We start from the raw sequence: 14,076 nt of genomic DNA, 5'->3' as shown, positions 1-14,076 counted from the left end.
CTCTAATTCGCATCTTCCTAATGACTATGATGATGTACATCCTTTCACGTGTTACTTGACACCATCCGTGTATCTTCTTTGGTGAAGTCTGTTCAGATCTTCTGTCCGTTTTTATAGAACTGTTTCTTATTATTGAGCTTTGACGTTTCATTATATATTTTGGATTCAAGTCCTTTATGAGATACGTGATTTGCAACTGTTTTCTTCCAGACTGTGGTTTATCTTTTCCTTCTTTTTTTTTTTTAAAGATTTTATTTATTTATTTGAGAAAGAGAGAGAGCCCGTGCGCAAGCTGGGGGAGGGGCAGAGGGAGAAGCAGACACCCCGCTGAGCAGGGAGCCCGCCTCGGGGCTCGATCCTGGGACTCTGGGATCATGACCCAAGCCAAAGGCAAACGCCCGCCTGAACCACCCAGGCACCCCTATCTTTTCCTTCTCTTAATGCCTTTTTTTTTTTTTAAAGATTTTATTTATGTGACAGAGAGACAGCCAGCGAGAGAGGGAACACAGCAGGGGAGTGGAAGAGGAAGAAGCAGGCTCATAGCAGGGGAGCCTGATGTGGGACTCGATCCCGGAATGCCAGGATCACGCCCTGAGCCGAAGGCAGACGCTTTAACGACTGCGCTACCCAGGCGCCCCTCTTAATGCCTTTTAAAGAGAGATTCTCTACCTGCCAGGGCTCTGCTCTGTGAACTCTACCCACCTGGGCCGACTCCCAGATCCATTTCAGCAGCTCGTTTCTGGCTCGGTTCTCCTCCTGCCACCACAACCTGAAAACTGTCTCCAGGCAGGGAGCCGGACCAACAACAGTAGGGCTCACCTCTCTTGTCTCCCTCCTCTCAGGCATGACTGTCCTTCATTACCTGCTTTCCAGAGTCTTTAAAACCATTGTTTCTATAATTTGTCAGGATTGTTTGGTTGTTTCAAGTGTTAAAATCAAAAACAAATGGTGACCAGCCCTGAAAATTCCCTGAGTCAACAAAACCAGTTTAGTCACACAGGCAAAGCTTAACTGAGCTTATTTTGCAAGACTAACTTCACCTGGATCATTTCTTGTATATACCTCTGAAAATCAGAGGCACAACTTGACCTGTTTCCCAAGGTTGATAAGAAATAACCACTGACCAATTCCCTATTCCTTAAGAAAATTCTAACATTATAACCAATCACTGCGAAGAAAAAACAGTCACTGCCTTCTCACCACATAACTTTAAATACTTTATAACACCTGAGCTTCATTCCATGTTTAGTCTGAGCAGGTTTCAGTCTTTTTGGTGTAGGCACAAATTTTTACTTGTAACTACTTCAGCAACACAATGGTTTTACTTCGGCCATTGCTCAACGTTTGACACTGATGAGAAGTCAAATCTCGTCCCTGTTAAGCCCATCTTGGAAAGAAATGGAAGGCCCACACCAGAGAACACCCTATCCCAAGGACGATGAAGCAGGTTTAAAGAACTGTCAACTTGGTAACAGAAAAGGGAGACAGAACACCAAGACAGCACACAGGAAGCAAACCTAGGCTCTGGGGAACAAGAGCAAAGTGGCTGAAACCATTATAAAGCTTGGACGCTCAGGAGGGGCTCCAGGGAGCTGAAAGTCAGCCATCTGAGGAAGGGGCACACGGGTGGCACTCATGGCTCAGAGGGGCACAGTGAGGCTGGTTCTGCAAATGCAGGGACAACTGCAAAGTGGGTTCAGCAGCTGCCACCGTCAGGGTGAAGAAGTGAAAATGAGGTGACACTGGCACAGAAAGAAGTCAAGGTCTCAGGAGCAAACAGGAAGGAGCAGTCCCTTCTTCCAGCCTCATGGCCCTCGCTAGTGCCCCCTATTAGCTGACTCTAACGCAGAAGGGCTGGAGCCACAGAAATGGTTTCTAGAAGTTTCGACGCCAGCACCACAAAGCGGAATCTAGAAGGGCAGGCTTCGTGCTGAGGGACCACAGCTTCATGACTGGCTACTAGCCACCCGTCTGGCTCCTCAGGAGCCATGCACGCTCTTCTATGCATACATGGGCGCCTGCGCAAGAAACTCAACTGCGGGTTCGCGGCCAACAAGGCGCAACTAGACTTGACATAGAGAAGATATCCTTGTCCTTACCTGAAAATGATGCGACGCCAGGTCCCAACCTGTGCGGGGTCCGTCTCGGCGGTATGGCGACTCCGGCGAGCTGCGGGACTACCCGGCCTCCAAACAGCGCCGCCGCCGGGAGCTTCCTGCTCCCCGGTACCCAGGTGTGGGCGATTCCAAGCCTCGCGATCAAAGACTGGAAAGGGAGGGGGCCCTGGCTCTGCTCTTCGTGGGAGCACAGAGGCGCCCAGTTGCAATGCCCCCCGCACTGAGGCCGAACTTGTCCTCTTTCACCCCTTCTCCAAGGAAGAAGGGGTGCAGGCCCCAGTCAGGTAGATGAGCGGGCAGCGATGCGGGCAGAGTCGGAGAGGCTGGAGGAGGAGTCTCGAGGGCCAGGAAGGCAGGAGGAGGAAGAGGAGGGAGGCCCTTTTCTCGAGGATCTGCGTCCAGCCTCAGAGCCCATCAGCCAGGGCCTGCCGCTCTGGAGGGCTACCTGGACAGGTGGCGTGCACAGGTGCTTTACGGAATTCCGTGACACATTCAGCGCCTGCCAGGTACACCTGAAGAGGGCAGAGGAAATCTTGCACCTGGGCCTAACTCCTGCCCTGAGCGGGACTGGGCCCTTCCCCAGGACTCCAGCTCCCCCACTGCCCGCCACGGCCTTGTCCCTGTCTCCTGGTCTTATCACTCCAGGGGGACATTTCTATGTGTAATTAGACCAAATGGGGGGGGGAATAATGAATTCAGAGCTCCCTTTAAACAATAATGAGTTCCTTTTAAATAATTCGAAGTAATTAATAATATTATTTTTATTAATTATTCCTCACATTTGGTCACAGCCCCATCAGAACAGTCTGTTCCTTAATGACTATATTCTAAACTTAGCCTCCAGCAAATCTTGAATAAAATATTAAAGGGAAGGATGAGAGAAACGAAAAAAAAAACTGTTACGATATACACATTTATGCTAATGTACCATACAGATATGTTTGTACACACACACGGCAAGAAAGAAAATATGCATAGCTGCTAGTCTTCATTTCTGTAAATAATCACAAAGATATTTTTATAACCTCCTTTAACTACCCATTTCATTTTTTCTTTGCCTTCATAAAGAACCACAGCTGTTCACTATTCTTTATGAGGTTAGGTGATCTAAATCTCTATTCTTAAAGGATCTCAATTCCCAGAACCTTTTTTTTTCCCTTCGTTTTTTGTTGTTGCTGTGTTGGTTGCCTGTTGGTTCAATGGTGTTAGTAGACCAAAATGGGTATTTGGCAGTGTTCACTTCTAGTTCAATGAAAACATGTGTCCCTGGGAACCACAACTTCCAAACCAGCAGAGCTCAACACTGGAGAGAGAAAAAGCAAGAATTCCATACATGAGTTATTGTAATAGTGAAAGGAGCCACTTCTACCTCCAACCTGCGTTGGGAGGCTATAGGAGAGACTCATGTATATGGACTTCTTCGTAGCGTCCGCTGCAAGCTCTAAGGTAAAAACCCCATGCTTTCAGGGTGTCTCTCCTAACGGGGAGCCTAACAGGGTCTTCAGTAAGGCCACACCATGGCTAATTAAGCCAGCAGCTCTGACTAATGGAGCATGTGGTAAAAAAAGAAAAAAAAAAAAACAAACCAGTGGATTCAATGGACACTAGCCCTCTGCTGAAAGTCTTTTGCTGAAAATGAGCTGAAATGAGCTTCCCAATCAGAAGTGTTATGGTGTGGAACCACCCTGACAGTGAATAAAGCAGAACCATTATGGGAAAGGAAGGCAGGTCAATATTGAGAACACCTATCTATTCCAAAGAAGACAAATCGCTTTGCCCTCTGTGCGGGAAGAGATCCAGACGAAGAAGAGTTTTGCCAGCAAGGGGCTGGCTGGTCTGCAGGGGAACGAGGTTATATCCAACACTGGTGCCAGGCTAGGTCTGCAGCGTGTCAACCACGGTGAAGGAAAGTTCGTGTAACTGAACCCAGAAAAAAAACTTAACGATATCAATATTCTCTGTTTCTAAAGATTAAAATTTGAATGTGTTATTTTAGATTGAACACAGGATAAGGATTCTAGCCCTCAGAGCTACCCTTCCAAAAAAAAAAAAAAAAAAAGATTTACAGGCTCCAGTCGGCCTCCCCATCGGCATTGGACTTGTTAAAATGCCATTTATTAAGTGAAAGCTCAGTTAGGAAGCCAGTCAGAGCCAGTCGGCTGGCAGGGGAGGGGTGTGAAGGAATTTCCTAGATTGCTCGGCATTCAATAGTTCTACAGACTTCAGGAGAGCACAGCAGTGAATGAACAATTGCATTTCTTCCACTACACATCCCCGCATTTTTAAGGCTGTAGCAGATTTCCGTTCAAGGGTTAAACTCACCCACGGGAAATTAAGCCATTTCGTGCTACACTAAGAACTAAGAACAACAGTCACATGATAACGCTGGGGCTCTGACACGGCTGATCCGTGTCACGTTGCGTGGAGTCTGTGATGTGCTGTCAGCTTTACCGACAAGCATATTGTGACCCAATTTGTTTGCCAGGCAGTTGTTCCAGAGAGGTCGTTTACTGACAGAAGAAAATTGAAGGCAGAGTACTGATTGGACCATCAAAGCCGAGTGTCTGCTCAAGTCAATAAAATGCTGTATAAATCCAGGAGGCACCATGGAGTGAAGAAAATGAAATAACGAGGAAGAGGGATTAACTCACAAGGAAATGCGAGGTGATTTCTACCTGCCTTGCCCTGTCCAACACTGATCTAGTGGGCTCGACCCCGTCAAGGCATCCCCGCCCAGCGGCTCAGGGACAGACTCCTACCGGCAGTCTTGGTAAAAAGAAGTCAATCAAGCTTTGGGTCAGCATACACCTCCTTTTGCTGCCACTGTTTAACTCTTGAAGAACCTTCAGCGAGATTTTCAATTGTATTTTACATCCTTTTGCATGCTTAAGGAGCCGTGTATGATTTTCAGGCTTTCCTCGAACACTATTTTCTGTGATGCCGCCACAAAATCCAGCGTAAGGCCAGTCTGTCTTGAAGGCCTGTGACCCTACTGCACCAATGGACTTGTGAATGATGTTTCGGAAGAAAGTAACACTACGAATAGACTTTCTGAGGGGCCTGAGCCCCCTCCAGGTTCCTGAGTTTTTCCCCTTGTACTTTCAAGGTCAGGAATAATTCGTTTCCAAGAATAAACAATGTGAAAACAGGTCTGTAACAACTGTAAACCTTCTCAAGCAATGGAATCGTTTCTCCTTTTACGGGGCAGAATGTGAAATTAGGTAGGAATCCAAATCCCATGCCAAGTTGCCCTCTCCCGAAGATGATTCTTTGCAACATAGCCTCTCCTGACTTAGCCAGGGAAGGAAAGAACATGACTGGGTCCAATCAGAACTGAAGTCTCCCCCACCCCCCAGAAAAGAGAACTGAAGTCACCCATTTTTACATGGAGCCCAAGGGTAGGTTAAAAGTTTTAAATACCACCTGTGGAAATGGTGGTGAACAGGAAGTAAGGGAACCTGAAAAGCCCCTGAAGCTATAAAAGGGCATAGACGTACAATACGGTGACGACATTAAGGAAGCTGCGTTAGCATTCAGATGAGAACCCGTGATAGCTTGAATAGATTTGTGTGAAAGGCTGTCTGTCAGCTTCCTATCTGGTTCCGTTCCAAGTAAATATTCCCATGTTACCACACCTGCTACTGAGGTGAACACAAAGAACCAGGAACACGGTCTTCCTGGAAAAAGAGGAGGTGCATCTCTATCTAAATCAATATTTTTACAGTCTTTTGTTTGGGTACCATCAGGCTTTTTACAAATGAAAGACTTCCTGGCATGTGGGTAAATATTAATAGATCAACCCGTGACGGAAAGGACAAAACATGTTGCTCCCATCCTCTGCTTCCAACTTCGCACACAGCACCTGAGATGCTGAGGTTAAATAATTTTCTGGTGGCCAAGCAGCCAGCACTGAGCAAAGGGGACTTGCTGTAGAAGGTTTTGCTTCCTTTCAAATCTGGGAGCTTATCATGTGGATGTTTTTGTTCACACACACCTGTACTGGTTTGAGGAGGTGAATGGGTGCAAGTTAGCGCTCCCTCCCAGGAATATGGTTTTCATTACAGAGCTAGGATTCTATGAACACTTTATTTCACGTTTGATGGTATTATTTATATTTGTTACTTGACACTACTAATGAACACACCCCCAAATAGTATAACTAGACACTGTTAATTCCCTGATGAGACCCTAATTGAGTCAGCGGGGACACAAACACTGCCCCAGGTTGAAACACTTGGAAGCATTAGCTGCTCATTTTCCTAGAAATTAAGTTGCATCTACCTTTCAAGCTGTCATGGGGACCCTGTTCCCTAACTTTGTCTCGTCCTGGAGAAAACACAGGCCTGCCTCAACACACCTTCCGGAATTTGATGAAGCTGAAACCATGGGCCTCACTCTGAGGAGGAGTTTCTTGATTTGGCTTCCAGTCAGTAACTATGCACTTTCCTAGGCATTAACTCACATTAACTCACATGATGCTGATTTTAACAGCATCGGCCCCCCCACCCCCACCCCAAAACAGCGCAGTCCAAGGAATGCCTACGACAGAACCCTTGGGAGGGAGATGTTCGCTGAAACAGATCCTGAGATCTTTATCAAAGCTCCTGAAATTTCTAGAGCTGGGAGTGGGAATCCAGCGTCACTCACTTACTCCAGTCATATATTAAAGCCAAACTGACCCTGGTTGGACACCATGAGGTGAAGGCGCATTCGATGCAAGCAAAATCCAAGTCCAGGGGCTCTAAGCAGTAGGAAACGGCAGCCAATGTTGCATTCAGCTCAGGTCATCCCACATTCCTATTCGGGGCTGAGGATGTGACCTAGGACTTGCCTTTACGGTTACCCAACACACTGGTTATGCCTATTGCTGATTTATTTATGGCAAGACAGATATCTAAACCACCATCAGTACAGAGCAGGAAAAAAAATGTTCACTGAGGGATGTCAGAGGACAACTCAAACCACAGATCCCCTCCCTGATGTAAACTCACTAGCGCACGTCGCAAGCAGAGCCTGAGCGGAGAGCGTCTCCAGAGGTAAGGAGAGGTTTGTGCTTCCAAACGAAAGGAAGAGGTCCTCGAAATACCACGTGGTTGGCTCCCAGGATGGGGAGCCTCTCAGGGCCTAGTGGGTGAATCCCATCAATTTGTGGTCCTTTGTCCGCCTGAGGAAATACAAATACAGTGGTGGTGAAGTTTAAAATTAAATATGCTACATCCGCATCAAGGACATTTCTTGGTGTATGGAAGTGTGAGGAATCCCAAGACGCGTGCTCTTCTGAACAGAAATGAGAACGCATGGAAACAGGAAATCAGCCTCACAACAGGGAGGGGCCTCAGAGAAAATGGACTCAAACTTTTCTGACTGCTCTCCATCTGAGGGGACTAAGTCCCCCACAGCCTGCTCACCTCCGCCTTTCCAACTTCCCATGGGGGAAAAAAGCTTGGTAACGAATGAAGAGAGGAACAAATCAGTCAAAATGGTAATAATGGAACAATTACGCAAGACAATTACCAAAAGAAAACCATAATGATGATTTTACAAATGCACCATTTAATACAAAAATATCAACATCTCCAGATCACGGCCATCATTCACAGCATGATGCTTCTGAGAGTAAAAGGTGATTTCACCAGGACAGAGGGTGTAAACGGCAACTGTCCCAGGACATCCAGGACTTATGATCACCCAAGTGATCACACACCAACATATCCTTCCAGAAAAGTAGGGGTATTCCCAGTATCCGGTACTTACTCGGCAGAGACGCTGCAACATCATTGGTGGTAAAATACTGCAAGTAAAGCCTTGGAATTCTCTAGCAATAGGTTGATTCTAGTGCCCATTCATATGACAGTTTTGGTCTTCTTGCACCTTAGAGATTTGTCAACCTGACTTCACTCCATGAGGGTCCGTATCTGCAGCTCTCATCTCTCATGTCATTTGGTTCCAAATATTTCTTATTTTTTTTTTGAGTTCTTTTTATTTTATTTTTTAAGTTTCTTTTTTCCTTCCAAATTTTTATTTAAATTCTAGTTAGTTAGGGGCGCCTGGGTGGCACAGCGGTTAAGCGCCTGCCTTCGGCTCAGGGCGTGATCCCGGTGATCTGGGATCGAGCCCCACATCAGGCTCTTCTGCTATGAGCCTGCTTCTTCCTCTCCCACTCCCCCTGCTTGTGTTCCCTCTCTCGCTGGCTGTCTCTATCTCTGCCGAATAAATAAATAAAATCTTTAAAAAAAAATAAAAATAAAAAAAATAAAAAAAAAATAAATTCTAGTTAGTTAACATGGAGTGTAATATTGGTTTCTGGAGTAGAATTCACTGATTCATCACTTACATACAACACCCAGTGCTCAACAGGACAAGTGCCTTCCTTAATGCCCATCACCCATCTAGCCCATCCCCCACCTCCCTCCCTCCATCAACCCTCTGTTTGTTCTCTATTGTTAAGAGTCTCTCAGAGTTTGCCTCCCAGTCTCTTTTCGTCTGTTTTGTTTCCTAAAATCCAGACGGGAGTGAAATCATACGGTATCTGTCTTTCTTTAAATTTGAGTTCTTTTTAAATCTAAGATTTATTTAGTAATGTTACTTGGTTTCCAACATATGAGATGTTTAAGTTATTCTTCTGTTACTGATTTCTAATTGTACTGACAAGTATGGTCAGATAACATACTCTGGATGATATTGTTCCTTCTCGAATTTATTAAAGTACCCTATATGGCATAGTGTATTATATTAGAATTTGCCATAGAAACAGAACCAATAGGATATATCGAGATATATAAGTAGAAAGTAATTAGAGGAACTGGCTCATGCAATTATAGAGGCTGTGAAGTCTCATACTATGCCATCTCCAAGCTGGAAAACCAAAAAAGCCCGAGGTATACTTCAGTCTGAGTTTAAAAGCCGGGGACTATGGAGCTCTGATGTCCAAGGGCAGGAGAAGATGGCTACCACAGCTCAAAAACAGAGCACAACTTTGCCCCTTCTCCCCCTTTTTGTTCTATTTGGCCCCACAGGGTTGGATGTCTACCCACACCAGTGAAGGCGATCTTCACTTGAATCTACTGACTCAAATGCTAACCTCTTCCTAAGACACCATCACGGACATACTCAGGTCTCTGGGCAGCTCCTAACCCATCCAGACTGACACATAAAATTAACCATTACATGTGTGGTTTGATGTGTTTTTCTGTAGTATTAGCTTCGCTCTAAAAGAATGCCTTTTTTTGTTTGACAGGTTTACTGTCCCCATCTTTTACTTCTTTTTGGTACTTGTGTTGCCAGTTCTGGGTCCTGGACACCACTGTCTTCATCAGTTTCCTCAAAAGATCCAATGTAAGTTCCTAATATACAGATTTACCTGTGATGTGAGAAGTCCAGGGGAGAGAATTATCATACACCATCCAGCCTTGGGCTATCACACTGCTCTCCCACCTGCCCCCTCTCAACCGCTCCGAGTCTGCCTTTTGCCAAGGTCCTTGCTCGCACCATGTGACCTTCACAGGAAGCAGCCCCTCCAGCCAGCCAGGGTCCCCAGCCTGCAGGCCTACCTTCTGTCCCCGAGGGGGCTTTTCCATGCACTGCCTCCAGAGATGAAGCCCTCCCTACAAAGGATTTGCTTACCAGCTGCAAAGGGAGTAAGACAGTCTTCACAGATTGCGCCAAGGGATGGTGACTCTAAATATCCCATTTGTATGTGAACTTGAGAACTTAGTTCTCAAACAGACCCAAAGAGATTACAATATGCCATCCCAAAATATGTCATCTGGACATAAGAATCATTTTGAGCTGAAGGCTGGAGTCCCTGAAATCCCTTATCTACTTAAAAGCGGAGCTTCCCAAAAGAACTCAGTTTGTCATTAATACCCTCCCTGAGAAGATCTCTGAATTATCACACCCAAACAGGCATTGTCACAGAATAGCACATCTCTATCTAGTTTCCTAAGGGCCTCTTTATCTTTCCAGAAAGTCATTTGCCAGAACTGCCTTTTCTCCCACTCCTTTTTTCCTACTAAGTTAGGTACATAAGACTCCAGTCTAACTGCTTCTTTGGGGTTTTCATTTCTTTTCTGTCAAGTCTTTCATACATGTAAAATTACTAACATAGTATATTATAATTAATTATAATATAATTATAATTATGTTATATGTTATAATTATATATCATTAATATCTATTTTTTTTCTCTTGTTAATCTGCTCTTTGCCAATTTCATTCACATACCACAGTTACTGAAACTAAGAGGGTAGAGGAAAAATTTTCCTTCCTCTTAAATATCAGGTAAAGTCCATAAAAATTTGTGTTCATCCATTAGCATGACAATAAGAATTTTCCATTTTTAGATCAGACCCGGCCCAGCCAAAGGACCTCGATATTCTTGATATTCCCAGGAGTTCTGGGAGAAGAGATGCACCCATGAACAAATTATTCCCAAACCTGGTGACTTGTGAGTTCAAAGGCAAAGTTATCAAGTGTTCAGAGTATGGATTCTGGAACCCAAATCTCTAGACTCAAAATTTTTCTCCCGCCTACTAATAGTGAGGTTTGGCCAAGTTCCCTATCTTTCTAAGCATTAGTCACATCACCTGCAATGGGGATAATGACTCACAATTCTGTGAATTTGTGGGGAGGAGTCAAGGAGATAATGAGCACAATGATGCAGTAATAGTGTCACCAAGTACTCGGGGCTGATGTGCTGACGGCATAATGGGAAGAGAACCAAAGCCTCACCTACCAGGAATGCTATTCATATACTTCTCCCTTTTTTATTTTGTAACTTGTTTAAGGATCGCTTGTCTCAGAGATAAGCACTGTCATAAATGAATGGAATTAACAACAAATATGCAGTTTCTCCTTATGAGGGACAAATCATATGAACATTCCTCCTCATACAATAGTAACAGGAACTTGTTACGCAGCCCTTTTTTATACAATTTGCCTTCAAGCTACAAAAAAAAAAATTGGTTAAAAAAATGGAGGCACATATTAGTATTACCATTTTACAGACGAGGAAGGCAAAGTCCAAGCTAAGGGACTTGCCCAAGGGATTAAACTGCAGAGAAAAGCACTAGAATCGGGTTTTCTAATTCAAAATCCCAGCCTCTTCTTACCACACTCTAAGCCTTAGGAATGTGTTCTAAATCCAGAGTATAATACTAAGAAAAATCTCATCATTAGTAGGGAAAAAAAACTCCAAAGACACCCCAAAATAATCACAGACTACATGTTATATCACATCTCATTAACCATCAAACATATCACAGACTATTAATGGACAAGATGAATACACCCATTCTTTAACTCATAAATATAACAAAAGCTCAAGAATTTACATTTTGCCTCAGGTTATGCAAACCTTCCCCAGAAACTTTGAAATATATTTGATTTTGATCTTGTTGGAACAACTTGCCTTTGCTTAAGAGCAGAATGTTTTGCTCAATTGCCTTTCAAAACCCGCTTAGCACTATGATCCTAAGACTTCGTGGAGACATGAAGTTTAGGTTCAATTGTAGGACCAGTATTTGTGATTGTAAGGGCCAGAGGCAGGCTGCCCCAATAGGTACTCCCCTGGCATATTATTTTAAATAAAAGTTATACAAGGACACTCAGAACCTCCTCTGTCCCCCTGAAAGCAGGAAGTCAGTCTCCCACATGAAAGGTACCTTCCTGTAGCAGGAGGTAAAGAAACATGCTTATCACCAGAGATGGGAAACTTAGAACCAAGAAGGCTGTTTAAACGACCCTGATTATTTTTTTTACTGACCTACTACCACAGCCCAAATTCTGTTTAGAGTTCCTTACTAATTGAAGCTCTCAAAGTGAAGTTTTTTCTGTCCTGTGAACTCAGATTTATTGTCTCTTTGTCTAAAAGGTATAAAAACTGCCCACCTGATCATTTCTTTAGGTCTCAATTTCATTGCTGGGCCTCTGTAAGAATATAAAATCTTGGGTTTTGCTCATGTTAATCTGTCTCACATCAATTCAATTCTTAGTCCACCCAGAAGACCTTGAAGGGTAGAGAGAGATTCTTCCTCTGCTTCTGATTATATTTTTGCCACGGGTAATTTTCCTCTACCTTCAAGGTTCTTCTGGCTGGTCTATGAATTAAACTGACATAAGACGGATAAACAGGCAAAAAATCAAATGTAATTACACATGCACAGGGAATCCACATAAACATGGGAGATTTCAAAGACAGGCAAAATGAGGTTTATATGTCATTCTGGACTGAGGAAGGGAGGGTATAGGTCTGATGCTATAAAGAGAAGGAAGACAATTTGTAGGAATAAAGACTAAATGTTTCGTAAACATTTACTGGGCCACCCAAAAACAAAGGGACAGAGAGAGGACTTTGATCAAACAGACACTGCTAGGTTCCTTCTGTCTACCATACCTAGTTCACATTATACTATAGTTATCTATGGTGATAGCTTCTTTTCTGGAGAAGATTCTCTATCTAGGTTCTTTTATTTTTTTTAAAGATTTTATTTATTTGACAGAGACAGCCACCGAGAGAGGGAACACAAGCAGGGGGAGTGGGAGAGGAAGCAGCAGGCTCATAGCGGAGGAGCCTGATGTGGGGCTCGATCCCAGAATGCTGGGATCACGCCCTGAGCCGAAGGTAGACGCTCAATGACTGAGCCACCCCGGTGCCCCTATCTAGATTCTTTAAGACATTTGAGGGGGAAGTGAAAGGTTCTTCCTGAGCCTGCTCTTTCTTAAAAAGAATCAGCTTAAAATAATCCACATGCCAAAGAGACACATTTTGAAGTGGCAAATTTTGCTCCCCCTCATTTGCACCAATGTAGGAAGTTTAATGCACATGCAAGTTTGCTATTATTAAGGCGGGGGGGGGGCAAATTCATTACAAAGTCTTCTTTGCTAAAAAATAACTGATGTTCACATAGTATTTTGAAATTACTATTTTCTGGGTCTTAGGGAAATGTAAATCAAATAAAGTATTACTGCTACTGAGTATCTCATATGACTCTGGTCCTAAAACATAAGATTTAAACATCCAGAATCTATTCCAAGTGTCCAAGGCATTTTGTTTTGAGCTTAAAAATTCTCTCCTCCTCAGTAACAATGAAACGCCTCGTCTGTCCCATTGGTCTCTACTCCTACATAATTCAGTTACATCACCTCTGTTATCCGGATCAAACCTCCAGAATTCTCAAGCAACCAGACTACTTCAGAACCTAATAGTTCAAAGGAAAAGCAAGCAAGAGCTAGTGATAAAAAAGAATAGGAAAACAATTAAAAAGAGAAACAGAGCAAAGAATAACTTGAAGCACAACTTCTGGAGGCTTGCCAGAGGGAAAAGAGCATTCTGGTTTTCCGATGACCAGGCCTGGCTCTTTGTACAAGGCCATAACACAATGGGGAAACAGAAGATGGTAAGAAATAAAGCAGAGGAGGGGCGCCTTGGTGGCTCAGTTGGTTAAGCATCTGCCTTAGGATCGGGTCATGATCTTGGGAACTGGGATCCAGCCCCAATGGGCGGGGGGGGGGGGTCCCCACTCAGCAGGGAGCCTGCTTCTCCCTCTCCCTCTGCCCCTCCTCCCCCACTTGTGCATGCACTCTCTGTCTCTCCCAAATAAGTAAATAAAATCTTAAAAAAAAAGCAAGCAGAGGAAAGAAGAAATAGGCAGTAACGAAGAAAGAGTGATGGGCAGGGAGCTAAGAGAGCAGAGCCCCTCTGCTGACAGGGTCACCCTCTCTGCGTGGGTTACTCAAGCTTCACCACCTGCAACAGACCACCCTGTGTCGGGGAGATGACCTGTACCTGGCCCACAGCCTGGAGCCCAACCGGTCCCCACGGCCACCTTGACAGCAAGGCTACAGGACCCAAGGAGAGCACATTCAGTATCCATCACACCCTCTGACTTTGATAAAAACCACTAATTATCGAGCACTTAGTATGCGCCAAGCCAGCTCTAATGACATCTTTTAGTGATTC

General features: G+C 44.3%; 1 protein-coding gene across 5 annotated transcripts in view; it reads right to left on the bottom strand.

The window, feature by feature from the left end:
- ALDH7A1 (aldehyde dehydrogenase 7 family member A1) overlaps positions 1 to 14,076 on the bottom strand; it is a 111,888-nt gene that overhangs the window by 40,076 nt on the left and 57,736 nt on the right. For 2 of the 5 annotated variants that reach the window (XR_015724587.1, XR_015724588.1), the window contains one exon: positions 2,100 to 7,281. The exons of 1 other annotated variant lie outside the window; for it this stretch is intronic. The gene's annotated coding sequence lies outside the window, so the exon portion shown is untranslated. The remainder of the gene's footprint in view (positions 1 to 2,099; positions 7,282 to 14,076) is intronic. 2 more of the 5 variants (XR_015724589.1, XR_015724590.1) reach the window with 2 other exon arrangements.

Source organism: Ursus americanus, chromosome 5, assembly GCF_024610735.1.
Source record: "Ursus americanus isolate L20-20 chromosome 5, mUrsAme1.1.p, whole genome shotgun sequence".
NCBI classification, from domain to species: Eukaryota; Metazoa; Chordata; class Mammalia; order Carnivora; family Ursidae; genus Ursus; species Ursus americanus.
The sequence above is the reverse complement of the archived record's forward strand: the minus strand, read 5'-3'. Positions and strand labels throughout refer to the sequence as shown.